Below are 16,547 nucleotides of genomic sequence, written 5' to 3'. Positions count from 1 at the left end.
TTGCTGGAATTATTGCATGCAAGATTACAGTCCTTTACATTCTCGAATTGTTCAGCATAAAGGCAAAGGAATGGACCAAAAATAAATTTTTGACAGTACCCAGGCATACAGAAAAGAACATCTAACAGACTTTTGAGTTATATGACATCTGAGACTTTAATGACGCCCCATGTATAGACATGCACCTTCATCAATCTCATTCGTGTCTATGTATAAATTATGGTTCATGTCAAATTTAAGGCCTGCAGATGAAATCAATCTCAAGGTATCCTACGGATAGATAGGGTACGTAAAAGCTCAGCACATCTCATAGAAAAACTTGCGCAACATCAAACACTACGTTGCCTAAGTAGAAATAACATTACGTACAAAATTTCTGAAAGGCCATACCTAAACTCGATCTGAGATACCCAGCACAAAACAAACATACAGGCAAATAGAAGACCACAACCCTTTGTATTAACTAAACAAATTATACCATATTTATAGTTTATAGCTCAATCCATTCTCGAAATATCACCCTGAGTTATAGGCTTTGTTAACAATTAGCCAATTTCCATGGAGAAACGTGGGTCATCATCCAACTCTTTAACAAAGTTTAACGAAAGACCAACACAACTAAACAAAGATTGCATGTTAAATGTCATTTGATTGTACTCAAGTATGTTTACAAAATAGTTCATTCTATCATTTCTTCGTTTCCATCGTGGTGACGCATAAGACCAATGTAAATATATTCACTAACGCTCAGCCAATAAGTATTCTTCCTGTAGGCCAAGCCATAATAATTCTTGACTGAGCGTTAACGAAGTCTATAAGCCGAGTGCTGGAAAATTCCATTTCTGTCTGTCTGTCTTTAAATTCCAAACACACGCCATGACATGCTCTTATTTTTGTACTTCACAACGACCAATTAAAATACCACGAGTAAGTCAATAAAAAAACTGTTATATTAACTTTTTTAATAACGAGATTAGAGATAACTATTTATTTCATTAGGAAAAGTCCACCGAAGAGTTACATAGACCGTAGAGCAGATTGTAATTATATTGGAGGAGATCTCTCCACTCGGTGGTTTGAGAGGGATTCATTATGGGGAAGTGGAGATGTTCATTAGATCTGTCCCGGGATCACTTGATAGATCAGAAGATAAAGCATTGTTCCGATCTGCTGGCATGTGAGCTGTATTAATTAAGTGACTCTTGTGTGAAAACTGTTGGTGAGCTGTAATATTTAGAACTATTTTAAAGATATTATAGATTATGAAAACTAATAAATTTTAGTATTGCGATTTATAGAATAAAGATTAATTTAATAGTGGTTTTGAGGTTAAGTGGTAGAGAGGGCTTAATAGCCATAATTCCACCTATTTTATAAAGGCATTTTTCATTTCGCTTATTTCATTTCATAGTAAGGAAGGTAAAGTAAGATCAAAGATTTCTTGATGAGGAAGTGAATGGCATTTTAATTTATCAATAACCGAGGATCACTTTTTCAATTATATGGGAAACTAGGTGCGTTTAAGAAATTATTATAAATTCTAAAAACATTAAAATACACGTACATAAACGAAAGATTAACTTACATTTTAGCTATTTTATATAACAATCTATTCCAAAACTTTATACGCCTACTTAGGTAGGTGCAAAGTTCAATGTTCGGCATTCTTGAAATTTTTAAATAAAACTTCGGCTAATGATGGCTTTTAAATAGCTATATATTAAATAATCCTAGTAGAGTTAAACATTTTACGAATATTAGTATCATTTTACGAAATGTAATTTTTATTCTACGTTTAAGTTTCATATTTTAACATGTTTTTAAAATTGATGTTCAGTGCCTTATCAATTTTATCTCGTTTCGCTTCTAAAAAAAACTGCAGTAAACAAAATCAAGCTGAAATCCTTGTAAATACATATCAACCACTAACACCGATCCAACTTCCATAATGATCCAGTGGAAAATTAAATTGTTTATGTACATAGGCATATCCAAGGGGCTGCAACCTCTCCCGTCATTGATACAAATGATCAATGTATACCTTAACTTACTTTAAACTGAAAATATACTCGTAGTCGAACCATGTACCTATCATGTTCTGATATTTTAACTTTAACAGCTGATATGCAGTATAACTTAAAACTTGCGCTTAGTAATTTTTTCAGAATGACGTGACCTTATGCAACCTGTAGAGGTTGTCAAATAATAATATAACCACTGTCGCATACACACTTCCGGCCCTTCGGGCGAGAGAAGCAGCGAATAATGACCATTATTAAGTCAGCCACAGGTAATGGTTACTGGCGTTAGTGTATTAGTGATTTTTGTTTATAATGAATACCGATAGTGGTAGTAGTAACAAAATAAAAAATGTACAAAACCTTTATTTTGCTGTTTGTTCTATTTAAAAAAAGTTTATTTATTACAAAATTATAAAATTTCACTTGCTGTTTCTCTTACACTTCTCCGGTATTGTTTCAAACAAAACAGTCTAACACATTTACAAATTTGATCTTTATCAAAATCTGTTTTATAGTGGACCCATCTCTAAAAATGTAATAACGAACTTTCAACCCTTATGTGGTAAACGTTATATATTATAAGATATATAACATTTGTTATCAAATTTTCACAAAAACTGTAATTTTTCAACCAAGTTAGAGAAATATCTTGGTCTTTTAAATTATATTTAATTAAAAATTCATATCTATAAAATGTTTTATTACTAGAACTAGAACACGCCTCCTTTACATCAATTCCAAGAATAAAATATATAGTAAATGACAATTAAAATGTTACTATAAATAAATGTTAAGCTCATAATCAAATTTACTCTGGAATTTCATGCAAACAGTGAAATGTCTTTCCGAACAGATAACGTTCTAATTCTGAAGAGCTAAATAATATAGGATCAAAGTAATGAATAGGACTTGTTTAATTCAAAGTAATGAGTAATGTGTTACTCATCTAACGTTTAGATGGCGAATATTATAAATTAAAATTGGTGATTTTCAGGTGACACTCAAATGTTTGCCCCCGGCATCAATCAAGCCCCTGGCGTGATCGAATTTTACCCTAGTAATATGTATTATGTTCAAAATTTACTAATTTATAATAAATAAGTAATTTTGGTGGGTCTTTAATCTGTAAAATTTAAGTATCTTAAAGTTCTGGCCTGTTTTTTCTACTTTTACGATAAAAGAAGTTCGGCTTCTTATAAAATTATATATTTAAAGACTTACAGGAAACGCGTTGTTGGAATATACTTTTTAAAAATGTCTATAAAAATAAATTAAATATATTCCAACATTTCTTTCATTGTAAACACTGTTAAAATTTTCATATAACAAACTTTCCGGTAGTTTCTTACTACAAATTATCAATTTATTTTTAAGGTAAATCTTACTAGTTTCTAATAAATAGCTAAATAAAAGGCAAATATGCTATGTGAACGATTGACATAAATATTGTCTATACCGTGCCTCCCCTCTCAGATATTAGGTTGATGCCTGTAATAGTTACTAAAACTTTAACAAAAATAATATATAATATAGCATTAGCTTCTGTGACTAGTAGGATGACATTATAGTCGCCCAACAACTAAACATATTTATTTTTCGTATATATATATATATATATATTATATATATATATATATATATATATATATATATATATATATATTCATGAACACCGATCGCTCATAATGTGTTTATGTCATACTTTGTGTTAAGAGATTAGATCAAGAAAGTTAAGAAATATCTATAAACTATATATAAATTATATTTAACTTAAAATTCATATTTCCTACATCTATATTTGTTCATCGCCGAGCGCCTGCTGGGTCTAGGCGTACACAGTGGACGTCAACCGCTCAGCGTGCGAAAAAACACTAAATTACCAATTGTATCTCAAAAATGTGTAGTTGTATATACAGTAAATATATCCTCTATTAGAATACACGACGGTTTATAACGTAATATTTTTTATCATGGATGGCACTATTTCAAATAAATAAACATTTATATTTAAAGTATATATGATTTAATAAATACAACAAAAAACAATATTTTCAAATAAAATATGCATATACTGAAATCCTAGTTTAAAATGTATGAATTATAAGTAAAATTTCGATTATGTGTCTTGTAGTTCTTAAGATATAGCCATTTTCCTAACCTTTATTAATCTATGTAAAATAGCATCGTGTTCTAAAAATTCTATTGTGTAATCGGGCGTTTTAAAAAAGGTTAAAGTTTTGTTTCGGTAAATCCATTTTTGTATATCACTAAACAAGAATTATATGCGCTCGGACGGCATTCAACTTAATACTATTAACATTTAAAATATTCCGAAGGAGTACTCCATACCCCAGCTTTACTGGAAGGTATGGAAAATTTGTAATGGTAAAGGCCCCTGGACTCTAATATTCTCAGCCTAGATATTCTTATGAATATGTGCAGATTGTTTACAAATCGCCCAAAAACTAAAACATTACCGACTTTTGGTAGAATTTCTACGTTAATTCTATTCATTTATAACGTTATAAATAAAATTAAACATATGAATATTATGATAATAATAAAAAGTCATTTATTGTTCAAGGCTGTTTATTTAATTACAATAGATTTTCTTCGCTATACATTCATCCAGATTTATTTCTTGTATCCCTTTCAAGTTGGTTGGTTGAGCTTTTACACACAGTGGAAAACAAAACTGTACCATGCAAACAGATTTCTGAAATTTAGATACATCAATTGAGTTTATTGCTCTTGACACTGAAATGAGTCTAAACAATTATTTATACACTAAAACATTTACTTGCTTACAGTCAACACTTATCTGTCAGTTAACATCAATACTCAAAGCCAGGTACTGGATTGTTGGAATTATTGCGAGAAATAACAACTAGTTCTTTCATCCAAGACAATAATAAATAAAATTTCACGCTAATTTCATAATATGTAAACCATAACGTAGTCAACAAAATATGTAAAAACCTTATATGGCCCCACTTTCATTACAAAATATTTATTTTTACTATTATACTTTCTTAATATTGTAGTCCTATGGATTTATTAACATTATCATATATGATACCCAAAGTTATTCTAGCCAATAAAAAAATAATTATAAGTAGAACAATATTCTCCCTATATAAAAGTACAAATAAAATACAGAGTATCTGATAATTCTTCGTAATTGTTCATAAGAATAAATTCTACTCAATGTGCCTTTTTTATAGTTTATTTGTAAATATCTCTTTTATTTTAACATGACATCCACTTTGAAATTTCCAATCAAAATTTAGTATAAAACAGTATCTTAACTACTAATCTATTGTGTTAAGATTTGCTCTGGCAAACAACATATTTATGTACAATTCAGCATTAAATTGAAAAACAAATGAAATCTAGTAATTTTATTTTTAAATACACATAGAGACAAAGATAAGAGAAACTAAACTAAGGACAGGTATGATATAACTAAAAGTTTCTACCTTCATAGTACGAACTTGTTCTTCGAACCAACTTAGCAGTGTTATAAGACACCACATCGGTTGTTTTAAATTAATTTTTATAGGTGTTATAAAGTTATTAATTTAATACAAAATTAGGAAAATAAATAATCTGCATTGCATATAATTTTGCAAGGGATTCAGAAGAAAGGTTTACGTCTGGCAGGTTGGTTTATACATTTCAGTTTAACCTACACTATAGCAAAAGCCGATGTGTCACTTATTTCTGGGCAACTCTATGTATGTCCAAGAGCAGTAAATTACTAACCCAAAATGTTGAGATGTTGGGTTACAAGGATATGTATAGTGTACAGCGGAGGATGACTATTGGAATGGATGATGCTCGCTCCTACCAACAACCTTAGCCATCGTCAATATTCTGTTTACTCCGGAAACAAGTGCAAAGGTCCTTTTAGGACCAAGTGCAATGAGAGGTTTTTCAACTTCTTGCCCTAAGTGAACAAAAATATTTTAGCGTTGACATGCAGTACTTAAATTTGATAAATCACTATAAACACAAAATAACGTATACGACAACAAATATTGGGTACGATTAAAATAATGATTATTAATAGATTTAATTTTGTTAAACAGAAATTCTACACTAATAACACCAGCAATTAGGTTAAGAAAACAAAGAATGTTATTTATTGAATGACTTTTAAATCTTTCAACAGCTACTATATTTTATACAAGAGTTTATTATAAAAATATAATGTTTTAATTGTAAGATATGCATAGGTAACTTGATGGTACAAAACCTTAGTCTGAAAGGAGAAAACTAAATAAAATATCAGTTAGGACTTCTTAACTCTAGTATATTTCAATAGCCACCCTGTAGTAGTAAAATTGTCAAGCAAATTTCGAATTAAAATATTTACATAATGAAAATTAATTTGAATTTAAAAGTTATTCAATTTAATGCTCCGTTATTTAAATAATTGTTTTTCTTGTCTGTATGCCCTGTCCGAAAATCGTGCAAAAGGAAATATTTGTTAAACTATCATGTACTGTGATTAAAACAGATTGCTGTATTAAATTATATACTAATATATGTATGTCACTCCTAGTCGACTTAAGAGTCATTGGAGTAGTAGGAGTGAAAATATACTATTTACTTATAATATTTTGTATATGATCAAATACTAATTGTCTAGATTTCAAAACACAGAGTGTTATTGTAATGATTTGGATTCCACACTTCTATTTCAAATATAAATATGTTTTTAATTGGATAATTTACGTTATATATATATATTATTTTACACATTTTTTATCATAACTAATTCATAAAGGCGTAATCACATTTAAAATTTACAAGCGTACAATTTTCTCCAAAACAATAATTATTTTCCATAGAAACAGTGTCTTTCGTTATTTTAGAAGAATATTGGAGACGTTTTCCTGAATAATATTTTGTAAAATAATATATAACACCTTTCAAGTTTGGTTTTATACCAAAATTATCTTACTTTTAATACGCAATCATTACATTCTTGAAAATTCTTCGTTTATATAAACTAAAGTTCTATAAAATAGATTGGGAGTATAAAATTTAATCAATCAATAAATTATATTTGAAAAAGTGTTAGTCAAATTAGATTTTTGAAGGGACTGTTCTCGTTACTTTTCATTTATATTAAAAAATTTAGAATATCAGTTTCTAAAAAGCAAGTCGATTTTAAACAACTTATTTTTCGAGCAGGCTTTCAGTATTCCGAAAGTTTATCAATAATAGTTGTTCAATCAATAACTCTAACACTACTGGCAGTTTTTAACTGACTAAAAATAACACAGTATAGGAAACATTTTCTATTGCACACCTAACATCGTGTTTATACACAACCATCTTCACACGAATTTACACAGCAAGAGCTGACAACAATCAACTAAGCACCAAAGATTGTCACAAATTCCTCACAAAACTCTTTGTTGCGATTGTTTCAGACAATGATACAACACTATACACATTTTATTGGTACAAGATACAATAGTTATAGTAGGTAGGGTTAAGCGTAATTAACACAGTCCTCAGTTTCAAACATATCTTCCTTCTTTATTGTCCGTTAATACTCCCCACAGTCCACTTTAGTTGTTTGCAACTGTGCAAGACTTTACAGGTCGCTCAATTTAATACAGATATTTTTATTATGTTTTACTGTTATTAAAAATAATGGTCATTAAAATATCATTACGTGCAGTTTCTTTAGCTTTTTTTAACTCTTCCACCTCAAATTTTAAGAGTTACAGTAAGTTCAACTTTTAAAATTATTGTAAAATATGAACATCGTAGGAAACCTCAGTATTTTCTGACACTAAACATGATGTGTTTTCAAACATAGCACTTCACATTTCGAAACCTCTTTTTCAGAAGTACGTCCACTCTCGATTCCTCGTCTCATGTCAGAGCTCACCACGTCCTCACTTGCACAAGACGTCTGCCGCCAGGATCCAGGCTGTAGTAGGTTACGGGACTCAGTCAGTCCAGGATACGTTTATTTACAGAGGCGCAGCGTCGTCAGGAGCCTGGACACCAGACCCCTCGCTCCTTGCCTGGCTCGGTTATGCCATCTGTTTCCGCGCCTCAACAGCCCGTCTATGGTGGCTGTAATATCAACAAATCATTAATCATCAGAATTTTGAAAAACTTATAATAATACATTTTTTGCACTCTGAGATAGACATATCTAACGAGTCTAAACAATTATTCTCCAATCATTGCCTAATTCATGAGATCCCATTTTGAATACTAACACCATGAATCATTTATCAATACGAAAATTGTGTTCGAAAAACTACCCGACTCTAATTTTCAGCCATCATAAACAAAACTCTGTAATTACACAACCAGACATTGGTAAAGCCAATTATGCCCAAGACAAAATTCTTTCGTCAAGCACGTTACTTTTGGTGGGCGTCAAAATAGAATGCTACCAAAAGGATTAATAATATGAATAAATAATTTTATCCGACGATATTTTTTCTAGCATTTTACAAGACGTAAATAATTGTTACATTATCATAAAAACACTAGAAAAACAAACCGAAAGTGACTACTTTAAATGTCTTTATATTGTTATCTGAACACTTATTTACTCATCTAACGGCTGGTTTATATGTGTGAAGCTAAGAAAAATTTGACCAAGGAAAGAATTATGATTTCATATTTTAAACTTTTAATCATATTTATTTCTTAATGATTATTTATTTCTTTTCATTTCGATCTTCACCAAAACTGGCGTGGCTGAAGATATTTAAATTTTATTTAAGGAAAACTATATTGTGTACTTATACAATGCTATTTGGCTCTTGGAGTATTGGGTTGTTATTAATACCACCTGACATATGACCACAAACCAGCTGTTAAGTAACGCGGTAAAAAATTTAGTTCAGTCAAAGCAGCTGATAATAAATTATTATGTTGTAAAACGACACGTGTCATTTGTTGGTGAGACATATGACTTACTTTCTGTCAAAATAACTTTTTTAATAAAACATTTAATTGATATAATAATTTTTATGAATTTTGGCTAATTTTGTCTAAGTGTAATTAGACTAAATGAATGTTTACACTTCGTGTAAGACTGAACATGTTCTCTCAAATAGTCCATTTCATTTCTGTTGTTCACATAATCTGAGACATTCCTTCTAATCAATTATATAATAAGTACAAATACGAGTACTAATTATACATATTGTACAACTCCCGCAATTGAAAGACTTAAGGTCGTACAATCTATAACATTCTTTCATATATCTTTGTAGTATATCTAGTTTTGATATAATATAATATTATACTGTCATGTAATACTGTCCACCAATTGGTATTTTTCAACATAACATTTTCGGGCACTTATTGAATGGAACTTGGCAAATTTGTCACAAAGCAAAGTTTCTACTCACTCAGGTCTTTCGTCCTCTTGGTCTGTTTTCAAGTTTGGCGGGTTGAGGCGGTTCCGCTGCCAACTGCAACAGATAACAAGTGTTGCCAAACTTGTTTATAACAAAAATAAAATTTACGTATCATAGCGCTTATAAAAATAAACAATATAAATGTATTCCAACGTTAAAAGTTGGTTAAAACTCATAGGATGTTTAGGTAATAAGCTTTATTCTAAAATTGGCGCTCGTTAAACTGATTCATTTGAACTCAGACCAATATTGATAATTTGTAACAGTGTACCATGTCATGCATGGTGTACTTCGAATTATTTTGTGTGAACTACATTGCGATGGTTTATAATTACAACCAAACCAACATACATAATATTTTGAATGTTAAAGTTATTCTTTTAGATGATTTAATTGTACAAGATACTTTTGTAGAGTTTAGCTATTGTGAGTAAAACATTTAGTAATTCATTAGTATAGAATCAAAACGAGTCTAAAACAGCTAAATTAATAAGCACTATTATTTTTTTTTTTTTTTTAATTGGCAGAAGCTATCCACTCATTAAAATGTTATCAGTATCATCGTTCGATGGCAAGAATATTATAAACAAATCCCACATCTCTCTTAAAAATACAGTAATCATCTTCTGTCAAGCATTACAGACAATCTCATACAACATTCTTGTAATATATTTGAGACACTTTGATTTAATTCCCTATTGCATCACTATTTAAATTTTCCTACAATATCTAAAGAATATGTCATATTTCAGTCATCGGACGATTACAAAACTTCGTCACTATAACATCCTGTTTTTGCCATATATCTTACAAAATGCCACCAGTTAAAACTCACCCTCTTATTCTGCACCTCCTGCTGCGCTTGGGCCAACAGTTGGTCTACAAACACAGTGGCAGCATCCACCAGCTCCTGGTCTGCTGACTTCTCCCCGTGGCTGTGGTAATTCCCACCTTCCGATACAAACACCGGTGAGTGCATCTCTGAAACATAAAGCCTCACAGTCAGAACTGTCACATACTGTCAATTGGGGGGGGGGGGGGGTGGGGGGGGGGGGGGGTGGGGGGGGGGGGGGGTGGGGGGGGGGGGGGGTGGGGGGGGGGGGGGGTGGGGGGGGGGGGGGGTGGGCACAAATTTGGCTAAAAAAGTATGATTTCCAATAATCAATTATATAGACGAGTTAGGAGTATGTAAACACACACATGTGTAATGTATGTTGCACATGTCACATAAGGCTCTGTTGAGGATGCATACAAAATGTCATATAACCCATTTTATATTCTTGAAATTCCTGCAGGCAGGCAAACCGTACAGAAAAGAAATCAAATCATTATATCCAAGGTATACAAAAGAGAAATTGTTCAGGTTTCCTTGTGAATTAAAATATTAACTTTTCAAAGCACAACACTGACTACAACTTCATGTTTATTCTGTTGTGGTATAGTTTTATTAATTTTGATACTGTTGTTTAAAATTAATAATCATAATAAAATTAATGGCTATTTTATTATGCTCTCATAAAAGTTTTACATAATCTCTTTACCAAATCAATTTTTTTTTTATTGATACAAGTTATTTTTTTTTGTTTGTTCACTGAACACGGCTGAAGACTTACCCCGCTTGTCATATTCTTGGGACACACGGGCGGGAGGAGTTACACACAAGTTCAAACTTCTTTGGGCGGCTCACCGCCCAAGCATTCTGACGCCTCTGTGATGATCTCCTCATCACCTGTATTGGTAGGGTTCTCCTTAACGCACTCCACCTGGCGCGTGCGCGGTGCCAGACTGGTACAGGCAGCCAGAGCATGGGCCCCATTTCCACACCTTCCATCTGACATCCACAGTCATAAATTTAATCTATATAACTCATTTTAGATTCTAAAATTCACCCAGAATTTAATAGAACGTATACATTACTGCACATTTTCCTCTTTTAAGCACAGTAAATATAGTAATGATGATATTCGCTTCCATTCTTTTCAGTTCCAGTGCTTTAATCCATTGATCCAATCCATTATTTGATCAAAGTAAAAATTAATGTTTAAGCCTAATTTTTAAAAATATCATTGGACCAAATAATTTGTGACAGCATTGAAAGTGAAGCCTGCCATAAGCAAGTGTCCTTATTACAAGCGTATCAAAATAGTGAATGACTGACTATGTATGCATAGTAGAAAACCTTAAATAAAATTTTTTCAACATGTAAAAACTTAATTTTACAATTAAAACTACAACGAGTGTCTAGTTTAAGGATAATTTTCAAAATATTAGCAGTAATGTTTCTGAAATACAAAGTAATGTAATGAAGTAATGTAAGATCTTGTTGCTGTACTTTTGACTTATATTTTGCTGATGACTTCTAAATTCACTCTTCCAACAATCACCATTACAGTTATTTATACAGTTATATTACCTGTACAATTGGAGTAAAACATAAAGGGATTTTATGCACTGGAAACTGCAAGCAGTGGTTCCATGCAGAATGTGTCAATTTATCCAATAAAGATTTCAAAAGTCTGACAAAAAAGAACCTACCTGACTGGAAATGTAGCAGCTGTCATATTGTATCGACTCAAAATAATGAACCTCACTCTTCACATGAACCCACTTTGGTAGGCAAGACTTCACGTTCAAAAACTAATCCCCTGAGCGAGTCACTCCAAGAACTTGAAAAAAGCCTCACAGATTGCAGTGCACAAAGTAATGAAGAAAATTTGATTGTAGCTGCTAAAATAGGATCTGCTCTACTCCAAGAAAACGGTATTCTAAAAAAAGGAAAACCTCAGACTTCTTGACAAATTGAGTAGTCTGCAAGCCAAAATAGAGGAACTTGAAAACTGTGAAAACAAGCATTTTTCAAATATGGAGAGGCTTCAAGAAAAGGTATCTGAGCTGGAAGCACAATTGACCAAAGAAAAATAATACTCAATTGAAGCTCAAGCTATCTTCGAAGATCATGACAGAAAACTGAACTTGATGATTGACGACCATGAACAAAAAATTCAAGACTTGGAGAGTAAACTCATTACACTGAAGCGGCAGATACCTGAAAAAAGTAATAGGTTGTTTTGTAATGCAGAAACTCAAACTTTGACCCCTGATTCTCAAACAAATACCACTTCCCCCTCTCTTCTTCTGGAAATGGGTTATTTAAAAAATCATCACATCATTTTAGAAGAAAAGTTGAAAAATCTTGAAGCAACCGTAAAGAACCTAACAGTAACAAAAATCAGAGAAGAGTGTGCCCCTGAATTGAAAATGCCAATACATAAAAATAAAACTCAGTTCAACAATATAAAGAAACCAGTTTTTAAGAAAGAAGAGAACAAATTCAGTGTTTCCCTTCAAGTAAAAAAAATGAAAACCTCTGTTCCTAATGCAAAAACTCCTTTTGAAGACCAAACCCCCAAGTCACTTATAACATCTACTCCAACCAACAAAAAGGAACCCCACCCATCAACTTATCCTTCAAGCACTGTGAAAGAAAGACTACCCCCGATGACTGCAAGAATACGACCTGACAATGAAAACCTGGAAGACTTTTTTACTAAGCACATTGACTACTACACTAGAATCAACCAGCACTATTTGAATATTTCAACCAGTCTGCACTCCATTCCTGCTCATGATGTCACTGGAACGGGAGATCCCATTAACTCATTCTCAGAGGATAGAAAACTGTTTTTTTAGGGCAACACTCAGCAGAAGGAAAATTATAGCCTAACAATATGTCATCAAAACATAAGAGGCCTGTATACAAAAATAAACCGGCTAAATCACCTGTTAAGTTAAATATGCCCCAGCCTTGTAGTTTTAACAGAGCATGGCCCTCAAACAAAGTGATATTGAAAACACAAAACTCTTGAAGGCTTCACACTTGTGGTCTGAGTACTGTAGAAGAGAACATAAACTAGGGGGAGTAGCTATTTATTGTAAGGACAACCTAACAAATGACACAGAAGCAATTGACATTACTAACCATTGTGAAGAAAAACTATTTGAGGCTGCAATGGTTCATATCACAAACAATGGGAAGCATCTTTATCTCCTTGGTGTTTACCGTCCCCCAGGTGTAAATATTCAAACTAGCTTGGACATCCTATCGAACATCCTGGACCATTATCAAGCTCATAATAAGTCATTAATTCTGGTGGGAGACATAAACATTTACAGTTTAAAACCTAATAACCATGACAGCCTGATGCTTGAAAATGAGTTGGCAACACAAAATATAAGAAGAATTCCTCTCCCAGCAACTCGCATTACACCTGACACAAGCACATCAATTGACTGCATAATGTACTAATATTCCAGACCCATGACCTTAGTACAACAGTCTTACAAACTGGGCTATCAGATCATACAGCTCAAATGTTGCAGTCCTGGTCTTCAGCAAAAATAATACCACTTCACAAACTCTAAGGCGACAAAGGAAAAACCTTGACCAGCTGAAATCCCTGCTCTCCATAAAAAACTGGGATGCTGTCCACAATGCCAAAGATGCAGAATCAGCCTCTAACACTTTTGAAGGAGCACTGCGAACTGCCTTGGACATATCTTGCCCACAAAGGAAGAACAAAAATAAAATAAAAAGCAAGCCTATTGACTACTATGACCGAGAATCAGCTGAGATCAAAGCTGCCTACTTACGGGCCCTGAAAACCTATGAATTAACTTGGAAAGGCACAAGACAAAGCAACAATGGTAAACATAAAAAAGACGTATGACATCACACTAAGGACATTACAGCAAAATGCTAATGCACAGAAAATAATTACCTCTAACAATAAGTCAAAAGCTGTATGGGATCTTATAAACACAGAAAGAAATGCCAAACAACCTAGTCAAAACTGCCCTAAGCTCAAACATCAACAATACAGTTGTTGACAATCCTATTCAGGTAGCTGACCAATTCAACACTTACTTCACTCAGATAGCAGAAGTAACAGTTCAACAGAACAATCAACAATTGGGAGGCTGCAGACTGGAAGAGGATCAAAACCCTTCAAACACTCCTTTAACACAATCATTTTATCTGACTCCCACAACATGCAAAGAAGTAAATCAAGTCATACATAGCTTAAAAAACAAACCATCCAGTGGCATAGACGAATTCTCATAAAAAAACGTAAAACACTATGCAGAAGAATTAACTACCCCTCTCACATCCATAATAAATAAATCTTTCTCATTAGGGCAGTTTCCAACCAAACTGAAAGTCTCCAGGGTATATCCAAAGCATAAAAAAGGACCAAAAACCGACCCAAAAAATTACAAGCCCATATCATTAATTTCAACTTTTTCAAAAATTATAGAAAAAAATAGTTTAACTAGAAAAAATTATACTAAACAGGTTAATGACCCATCTCAAAAATCAAGCCTTAAATTACTGACTGTCAGCATGGATTCCAAAAGGGAAAATCTACTATTTCTGCCATCATAAGCCTTGTTAAGTCTATAATCGACAGCATAGATGAAGGACAATTTGTAACAGCCTTATTTTTAGACTACAGCAAGGCTTTCGACTGTTTGGGACATGAGCTGATCTCTAAAAAACTTATAACTTTAGGAGTAAGAGGCTTAGAAAACAAATGGTTTGTCAGCTACCTTAAAGAGAGATCCCAAGTTGTAGACATCCAACATAATACAAGCTGGCCTTACTACCATGTTCAGATCAGATCCTAAAACCAATAACAAGAGGAGTTCCCTCAGGGATCCGTGCTGGGACCTATTCTATTAATTTTGTTGACTAATGACTTCCCAGCTCTAATTCACAACTACAGTACCAGCTGCATAATGTATGCAGACGATACAACCCTCCTTTTAAAAAATGACACAGCTCAAGAATTGTACGACAACTCTGTTGCATCTCTTCAAAAAGCCATAGCCTACAGTAAACAAAATATGATTTAGCAATAAACCCTGACAAGACAACACAAGTACATTTTAGCAGAAAAAAAATTCTACCCACTAGTATCCCCAATGTAGCAGTGGCTGATCAGATTAAGTTTCTAGGAATAACTCTAGATAATGGACTCACATGGGCAAACCATGTAAACCACATCTGCAATAAAATCAGCACTGGTGTCTATGTTGTTAAACGCATTAAAATGGGTTGGGCACTCAGAAGTGGCAAAAATGGCATACTACGCTCTAGTAGAATCTCATATTAGATATGGTCTTACAATCTGGGGAAGCTCCTCGGGAAATCTGAAGAGAGTACTTGTACTACAAAAGAAGGCAATTAGGACAATTGCAAACCTGGAGTCCCAGAAAAGCTGTCGTCAAGCCTATCAGACCCTAGGCATACTAACAGTACCTGCGCTCTACATCTATGAAGCCATTTTATATACAGACACACTAAACCTGCAGACTCACATGGACCTTCACAGCTACCCCACACGCCATGCCTCTAGATTCGTCCTACCCCAACATAGAACAGCCCTCTTCGAGAAAAAACCGTCATACTTAGGCCAAAAACTGAAAAACCTCCTTCCAGACCACCTCCGGACCCTGACTGGCAACAGACTGAAGAGCTTGCTTAAAGAATTCCTGTTAAAGAATCCTGTGTACAAGATAGAAGAGTTCCTGGAATTAATGAACACATCTCCTTAATTCTACTTATTGTAACTTGACAAATTACTGTTCTTAATAAAAAATATTCAATTTATCAATAAATTGATTCATTTATCAATTAAAAAAATATTAATACTAAAAAATGTAGTAATTCAATGTCAAACTACAATGTTTTTTTTCAACGACACAAGGCTATAGGGTGTAACAAAAAGGTTGGGTTGGCTATGCATTTTCAGATTTTAAGCTAAAAAACAAAGAATAATTTTTTCCCAATTTCCATTTCTTTTGTTTAGCATCTATACACCATTTTTTTCTTTATATAATAATTTTATCTTTACAATTATTGTTACAAAACATGGTAAATGGGTCCATGTTAGAAGACATTATATTAGAACAAATATTTTAAAATAAGTTTTTTTTATTTCCAAAATGGTGGTCATTTCATTTTTGTTTTATTAAAAATATAATAAACCACTGTTTTAATCAAAAACATTTAAAGACACAAACATGTTTTTAAATAACTTTTCCTTTCCAAAGATAC

Source organism: Homalodisca vitripennis, chromosome 7 (assembly GCF_021130785.1).
Source record: "Homalodisca vitripennis isolate AUS2020 chromosome 7, UT_GWSS_2.1, whole genome shotgun sequence".
NCBI lineage: Eukaryota > Metazoa > Arthropoda > Insecta > Hemiptera > Cicadellidae > Homalodisca > Homalodisca vitripennis.
The sequence above is the reverse complement of the archived record's forward strand: the minus strand, read 5'-3'. Positions refer to the sequence as shown.